The sequence below is a fragment of the Lathyrus oleraceus genome, chromosome 7 (assembly GCF_024323335.1).
Source record: "Lathyrus oleraceus cultivar Zhongwan6 chromosome 7, CAAS_Psat_ZW6_1.0, whole genome shotgun sequence".
NCBI lineage: Eukaryota > Viridiplantae > Streptophyta > Magnoliopsida > Fabales > Fabaceae > Lathyrus > Lathyrus oleraceus.
In genome coordinates, this window is record NC_066585.1 from 280,862,184 (window position 1) to 280,870,768 (window position 8,585).

The window sequence follows — 8,585 nt, forward strand, 5'->3', positions numbered from 1 at the left end:
TGGACCGTTTACATTTGGTTCTAACTATGCCTTGGTTTTTTCTTAACTATTGATCTTTAATTTGATGCATACAAATTCAATCAAATCCATTTCCATAACATTTTTAAATTCTTTTTTTACAATTGTCAACCGTTCATTAACAATTTTAAGACATTTTTTTTCATTTATTAACTTTCCATAAACCATTCAACTTTCGTTCATTAATCCATTCATGTAGAATTTAATCCAATTCAATTCCAAATATTACTTACATGACTTATTTTCCATTCAATAAACATTTCCGAACTCGTCAAAAAAAAATCTAATTGGACTTTTTCTAGAGTATTTCAACATTAATCATTTCAAACCCATTTTCGATTTAATTTTTGGAACTTTTCAATTAACATTTGTGAACATTTCAATTAAAACAATTCCAATTGATTTTCAAAAAAAGCTAACTTTCTTAAATTCATTCAATTAATATTTTAAAACCTTTGCTAGCATTTTAAATCCTATTTCAAACTCATCTAACATTTGAGTCTATCACAAACTTAAAACCATTTGATTTTAAACATAAATCAATTAGCATTCAAAGTCAATCTCAAGCTAATTAAATTTCAGTTCATTAAATCCACATTTCAATCCAAGCATTCAATACATAATATTCAACATGACTCCTTCCCAATTCAATAATAATTTCACAATTTCACTACAAGAGTTTAACAAACATGATTCCTAACTCACTAATTTACATTTCAAATGCTATTGCAATTATCAAACATTTGACAAGTTTCAAATTCCAATTAACTAGCTAACATTAGCACCCAATCCCAATACAAGTTACTACAAGCAAGTGTTATATTGAGATCCTTCCAGTCTACACACCAGTTTTTCGGCCAGCATGATCACTCAGCTTCAAGCTTCCAAATCCTTCCATTTGGTCCTTCAATGAACCCTGAGAAGTTGCAGGACTGAACCTGCAGAATACCACTTTATTGTTACCTAACTGTACAGCAAATCCAAGCTTTGAGCACAAACCAATTCACAATTAACCAAACATTCCGACTTCACCAATTCAAAAACCATTGAAAAACCAATTTCGGAATTAAGCTAAGTCTCAACTTACAGTAAACAAGTTTCAATTCCAATGTAACAAATCCAAGCGCAAAATTAAAAAACAAAATGCAGGCCAAATTCAATTTCACTCATCTCACCATTTGAGTTTCATTTACTAACCAAGATCAAATTACATAACTGTTTCATTTCATTTATAACTAACTTGTGCATTTCATACAAATTTAACAATAATTTCATGAGCATTTCATAACAGAATTAAAGTTCTATATATTGACTCTGCAATCACAAATCAGGGGATCCAGAAAAAGAGAAAAAAACCAAAGTCTTCATTATTTATTCATACATACAGAAGAAATCGAAAATCTTCATTCATTCATACAGAAGAATCAGATATCTTCTTCATTCATTCATACACAAAAATCCAAGAACTTCGTTCATTCATACACACGCATCACAAATTAGATACACAAACGAAATCAGAGCAAACAAAATCATATAGCAAAACACGCAACGATTCAATACATTCAACGGAATTGAAGACGGAGAAGAAGTAGAGGCAGCTTGAAGAATTTGAAGGAATGAAACATTACATGTGAAATCAATTTCGAAGAACCAGTGCGTTGGATTCTGGTACGTTTTCTGTGGATTTTCTCTAAATTATTAAATTAGGCTTCTTCTATTGAACACCGATTCCGCTCGATTTCGTATATGTTCAATCCTCGTGTATCAATCGTAGCTTCCGATCTCAGAATGCTTAATCGATGAACAACACTCTTCAGAACGCATGGAATGATGCGAGCACGGTGCAATGGTTGGTTGAAGGTCGCGAGCTCAATTGCAGGAAGCGGTTTTGGAGCTTCAATGGAGGTTGCAAGCGCGGCCGCAGGAAACGGTTGAAGGATTCAGATCGAAAGTGAGGGACTGTGCATTTTGATGGTCGTGTGGACGCTGGATTGTGTTCGCCCTCGCCAGAAACGCTCATATCACGATGCAGAATTAAGGAATGCTTTGAAAAGTTGGGAAGAACCATGTTCGTTTTGCTTTGTGCCATCGAATTGGTTTCATCGCGTTTATACATTAGCTTGGACCCGGGTCGCTTGTTTGCTTGGAGCTTGGGCTTGAGGCCCAAGCTTTTCAAGTCACACCCCTCACTTTTGATTCACTCCCCTTGTCCACAAGGTTGAAAGCAATGGGCCCAGCAATTGGGCCCTGCACTTGGCTCAGCCTGAACCCCCACCATCATCTTAAGAAATCTCCTTTTAATTAATTTAATCACTTCTAATTAAGCCTAATCATATTCTGACTTTTTTGGCTTAATTAATTAATCATGTTTGTTATATGGATTAACTATAATTTAAGTTTAATGTTTTAATTAGTTAATCGTGAGTTTAATTAATTGATTTTGATTAATAGAATAATTCTAATTATGATTAATTGAAATCTTTAGAAATTCTAGGTTTTAGTTGATTAAACTTAGCCTAATTTCTTTTCATCAGATATTCATGATTCATTTCTAATTGATTAGTTAGTTTTGATTAATGCTAAATAATCTTTATCATATTTTTCATTTAATCAATTTATACATATTGACCATTTTGCCCTTACGGTTTACAACTCTTGATTTTGGCATGATCCTTAGTTTAGGGTTGTACTTAGAATCACTTGATTTAATTAACGGATTAATCAACAGATTGTTGTGCATAGCGTAGCTAATTTTTCAATCCCACTGATTAGTGTTGACCAAAGGTCACTTTGGTAAGCCAAACAATTTGTATTGGGCTGTAATCCCCAAGCCTATTCAAGTGATCAAAAGACCATTGATTATTTGATAGGGAAAGTCCATTGTGCTCAAGCTATATTGGATATGCTGAATCTCAAGAGCTCGAGACCTCAAGGTTCAAATACAAGATCAAGACTACAAAGTCAACATCAATCAAGCATAGCTAACAAAGTGGACTACTTCCCAAGCACAACAAAGGTATCAACACTTGTCAATCATAATTCAGATTGTATGGCATGAACCTTAAGAAATAGAGAATGAACAACAGTGGAGAATTCCCTTAACTCATTCTGAATATCTTTGGGTACGGGACAAATGACTCAATTGCTCATCGTATTCACCTCTATTCATAGACTTTAACACAATTCAAACTATATGATTGTCAAGTCTTCTTCTACAACAAGATCAACACTCAAGATTTTCTACCAGTAACTTATCAATTATGATTCGATTTGTATGCCATGAGCCTTAATAAACAAAGAATGATGAGAGTGGAGAATTATTATCCTTGTCTAGGATATCCCTGGGTACGGGACAAATGACCCAATTGCTCAAGGTATTCACCTTTGTTCATAGATTTTAGTGAAATTTGAATCATACAATTGACAAGTCTTCTTCAAGCAAGCAACAATCATTCAACACTTCAGTGATAAAGCACTTTTGATATCAACACCTTGTGGTTGTACACCCTTTTTCAGTCAAATCTTTCCTGCCTGTTAGGTTTTGGACCTTGACAACTTTTCTTGCCTATGAGGTGATAGACCTTGGCATTCCATTTGCCTTGTAACTCAATCTTTCTTTCCTTTAATGAGGTAGACCATGGCAATCTTTCTTTTCCCTATGAGGTGATAGACCTTGGCATTCCATTTGCCTTGTAACTCAATCTTTCTTTCCTTTAATGAGGTAGACCATGGCAATCTTTCTTTTCCCTATGAGGTGGTGGACCTTGGCAATCTCCTTTTGTGCTTATGGAGTTATAGACTTTGGCACTTGGTTGTAGACCTTGACAATCCCTTTGAATAACCATGTAGAGTTATGGACTCTTGGGAATCGCATTGCCTATCAGGTTGTGGACCTTGCCATTACTTTCTTTTGCCTTGAGAGTTATGGACTTTGGCATCCTTTCTCTATGCCTATTGATTATAGACCTTGGCAATTGAGTTCCTTGCCTTTAGAGTAATAAACTCTGGTAGTACTACATTGCCTAGTAGGTTATGAACCTTGGCACTCCTTTTTCTGCCTCGAAGGGTTGTGTACCCTGGAAATAAATTTATCTTCCTTTGCTTCATTCGTAATAGGCTGAACTACGAAAGCTCTGACTTTCTCATTGCACAATGAGAATACATTGACACAAGAATTCAGATTCTCCGCGAGCTACCCTATTTATTAATCATACCTTATTTATCTCTGCATTCATCAACCGACGCCATATTTTTGAGATCAAAATTCATTTTTCCTTGGATTCCATGCACATCTTTTTAGGACGACATAACGGCAATCCACCTTGTGAACTAAGAGATATTTGGCTACGATACCAAACACTTTATTCCTTCTTTTTTGGCTAAGACTCATGCTTAGTCTTCGATTCAGAGTCTATTCCTTCATGGAGCCAATATACCATTCTTCTTTGATTTCAAATTGTTTGTTCCTTACAGTGATATATTATTCCATGTACTAAACACCATTCCAGTTAACCCTTGAAGTTGTGTTTGTCTTATAAGTCCATGTTGCTTTGGAAAACACCTCTCTCTTTGTTCCACTGCAGTTAACACTTGGAGTTGTGTTTGTCTTATAAGTCCATGTTTCCTAGTCAAACATCTTTTTGTTTCCACCATTCTGTTGATACAGACTATACTTTTCATCACTTATATCTCTTTGTTCTTGTGGTTCCACGAACTACAAATGCTTTGACTTTCTCATTGCACGCTGAGAATACGTAGGCACAAGACTTCGAACCCTTGGCGATCATAATCCTAATTATCCTTCTGCCTTAGGGAACCATTCATATCTTTCATGAACCATCATCTACCTTCAATCATTGAATTGTTCATTTCATGTGATATACTGTTACCTTTGAGCCAAATACATTATCTCTTTGAGATCCATCATGTGTCTCCTTGTGAATCAAGAGTTGTTTGACTTGATGCCAAACACTTAAATCCCTTTATTTTGGTCCCCAACATATAGTGGTTACATGTCATTGGCTCCCCACATAGTTATTAAGATCTTGCATTTTTTAACACCAAGATTCGATAACATAGTTGTGGTGATTGAGGAGTCGAAGGATCTTGCGAAGATGAGCAAAAAGGAGCTGCAAAGTTCGCTTGATGCTCATGAGAAAAGGATGGAGGAGAGGAATAACAATAAGGAAAAGGCAGAGATATCTTTGCAAGCTCGTTTCAATGATAAGGACAAGTGATCTAAAGGAAAATGGCCCTTGAAGAGCAAAGGGAATTTTCATAATTTTAGTGGAAAATAGTCCCAAAATTAAAATAATTCGACGAGTCAAAGGGGTGAGAGAAGCTACAACAAACATGGTGGTCATGGCAACTTTAGAGGCGAAAGAAAGAGATTTGACAAGAGCAAGGAGCAATGATACAAGTGTCAACGGTTTGGTCATTTTGAGAAAGAATGTAATGCAAACAAGAAGGAATCTCAAGGGGATGAAGCCAAGGTTGCAAGGCAAGAGTTTGATGAAGAGAATACACTTTTCGTCATGATCACAAAAGTGAATGGTAGCAATTTATAGTTGCAGGACAGCACCTACAGCAACTCAAAGAATGCAAAAAAAATTGGGCTACAACCTGTTGAATGATCCGGTTGACCGGTTGCATGAAGTGGTGTGAGGGCAAAGGTTCTTAGTCCTTATTTTAATGATGGCAAACCTTTTAGTAGCTCATACTATGTACTTTGGACTTTGTCATCATATCGTAGAGGCCATTCATTCTCCAACATGCTTAAAGTATAAATTTAATGTGTTTATGCATATAGGGGCATCTCATATATGTCAATAATGCACTTGATCATTGTTGGTACCTTTGGTCCATAAGAGAATGGTTTGGATTGACCAAAATACATCTCAATGACTCATTTTTTACCATTTAAGAACTTTGAGTTGATTCATGCCTTGGAGTGGACGACTCATTCATGCATATCATATTCTGTGAAACTCTCGGGTCTGATCAGGTCGAGTCATAGGTCGACTCATTCATGGAAAAACAAGATGAGTCGACTCATCCACCTATTGGGTCGACTCATAATCTGTTTCATTTGAATCATGTTGTTGTGAGTCTGAACAGGTCGAGTCATGGGTCGACTCAATTATGGAAAAACCTATTTGAGTCTACTCATCTCCTGTTTGAGTCGACTCTTCGCCAGTTTTATTTGAGTTGTTTTGCTGCGGTTTCGCATCCGCGAAAAACAACCGGCGGGCTGAAACAAAAACAACACAGAGCCGCCACCGTGCGTTATTTATCCCAAAAGAGGGAAAGGAAACGCTCAGAGTAAACCTAGGAAAAAGCATGGTCTCGCGACCAAAGAGAAAGGGTAAGGGAGTCGGTTACGCGAGGGGAAGGTATTAGCACCCCTCACGTCCGTCGTACTCGACGGGATCCACGCTCTAAAAGAAAGAAAAGGTTGCTAAACAAACATCACACACACACCGAAGATAACACAGGTGGGGGAAAGGAAAAGAGGGCTCGCTAGGACATCGCGTCCTATGCCTACGTATCTTGTCTGGAACGAGAATCAGAGCTGCCGTAGTTCGGCTTACGCACGCCAAACAAGACAAAACACAAATACAGGCAAACATGGAGCCTGAATGCCAATCACTGGACTTACATCAGCATCCGAACCAAAACACACACAAGAAGGCAAACGTGGAGCCCGAACGCCAATCACTGGACTTACATCGGCATCCGAACCAAAACACATGCACACTGGAACCCGAATGCCACTCGATGGACTTACATCAGCTTCCAAGCACACAACAACCAACAAGTTAATAGGGAGTCGGGAACTCGAGCCTATAACTGTCAAGCATACACACAAAAAGAAAGAAAAGTGCCCGGAGAGACCTCACACGGTCTCCTGCCTACGTACCTCATCTGGTATGAGGATCAGGGCGACGTAGTTCCCCTGAAAGGGAAAGAAATTCTAGCTAGAGACAAAGGGGAGACACACTACCAGGGAGCTGTACTCGAGCCTAGTGTTATCATGCATCATTGCCCTATGTTATGGTTTCTATCTACTTGCACAACAGCAAGCTAATCCTAACCAGGAAGAACAAGCATGCAAGCATCAATCAAAATAAAACAAACATTTCAAGCAAATATTCACAAAGCACACACTATATCCAGTCAAGTGAGGCTCAAACAAGGGTGGACTGCCGAGGCAAGTCAACTGTACAGGGTATCGTTCGCTCTTAACCTTGCCATTGAGAGGCTAAGGTGAAGCAGATGAAAGGTGAGTGAAGATTAGACTTCACAGCTCTTATCCCTGTCCAGGGAGAGCTTCAGACAAAGGAGCGTGGGTCCAGAATGGAGGGACCCTTCTACACTCAAGACTCTGACACAACTGTACAAAGTACAAGATCTTGGGTTTGTGTCCCAATGCATCAACACAATGGTGTGAGCAGAGGGACGACTCAACAGAATAGCGGGGGATAGATTGCATATCCCTTGGGTTCCGCCAATTGCCTCATAGAGGTCTTTACCTGCTTGGCACAAAAGTAAACAATCACAAACATCGCCTCTTAAGGAGGACTTCAGACAGTTGCCTGGCTAAATAACAAGCCAGGTCTTCCAGACTACATGGAGACAAGAGAGTCTACCTCAACTGGTTTATACAACCAAGCAGCAGCACAACGAGTTCTTAAAGAACTAAAGCGACTAAATGTACCTGAAATCAATCAAGTATCATCAGTACTCAGACAAACCAACAGTAAACAGCAAATGCCAAACAATTAATTTGTACAGTCAAACACAAGTTAATGCACACAAGTGCAAGCCATGAGCTCAAACTCAAGCATCAAACCTACAACACAAAACAAGTTAGTTTACAACATCAAACAAACTCAATTTACAACTTGCATTTATCTCCTTAAGCCTTTTGCATTTCAACCTGAAAATCCAAACCAAACATGAGAAACTAGACCACTAGGCCAAGCCTAGGGTCCAAAGGAGATGAAAAAATCAAAACAGCAAGTGAAAATTATCCAAAATCACATTCAAACAAATCAAAAGCAAATGCAATTTGTCCCATGCTCATATCAATCACCATTATCATTTTATGCACAATTTAATATCAAACATGCAACTTGCAACTTCAAAAGACCAAACAGAACTATCTCAACCAAAAGCATACCAAAACATTTCAATTAATTCCACAAAAATTCACACCTAAACAGGACACATTCAATGGATAGCATGTCAAATTTTAGCTCAATTGGAAAAAAGAAAGTAGGTCAATGAAAATCAAGAAGTTCAGACAATTTCAAACAAGCCAACACAAGGCATCAAAACAAGCATCAACTTCTATAAATCATAAAACAGTGACAACAATTAAGAAATGAATGGGATCAAAACCACAATGACCTATAAGGTGTCTACAATGCTCATACCAAATTTCACATTCATCCAATACACTATGAGAATTTCACAAGCAACATGCCAACATGTGTCACACAATGTCACCAAATGACCACACAGAGAAGAAAATTATCAATCAAATAGAAAATGATATCCAAAAT

At 37.7% G+C, this 8,585-nt stretch overlaps 1 long non-coding RNA gene across 1 annotated transcript; it reads right to left on the reverse strand.

Annotated features, from left to right (window-relative positions):
- Positions 1 to 638: 638 nt before the first annotated feature.
- Positions 639 to 2,263, reverse strand: LOC127106817 (uncharacterized). The gene is made up of 2 exons (XR_007795501.1): positions 1,647 to 2,263; positions 639 to 956 (listed from the first exon to the last, which is right to left on the reverse strand). It is a non-coding gene; the product is annotated as an uncharacterized LOC127106817 (long non-coding RNA).
- Positions 2,264 to 8,585: the final 6,322 nt, after the last annotated feature.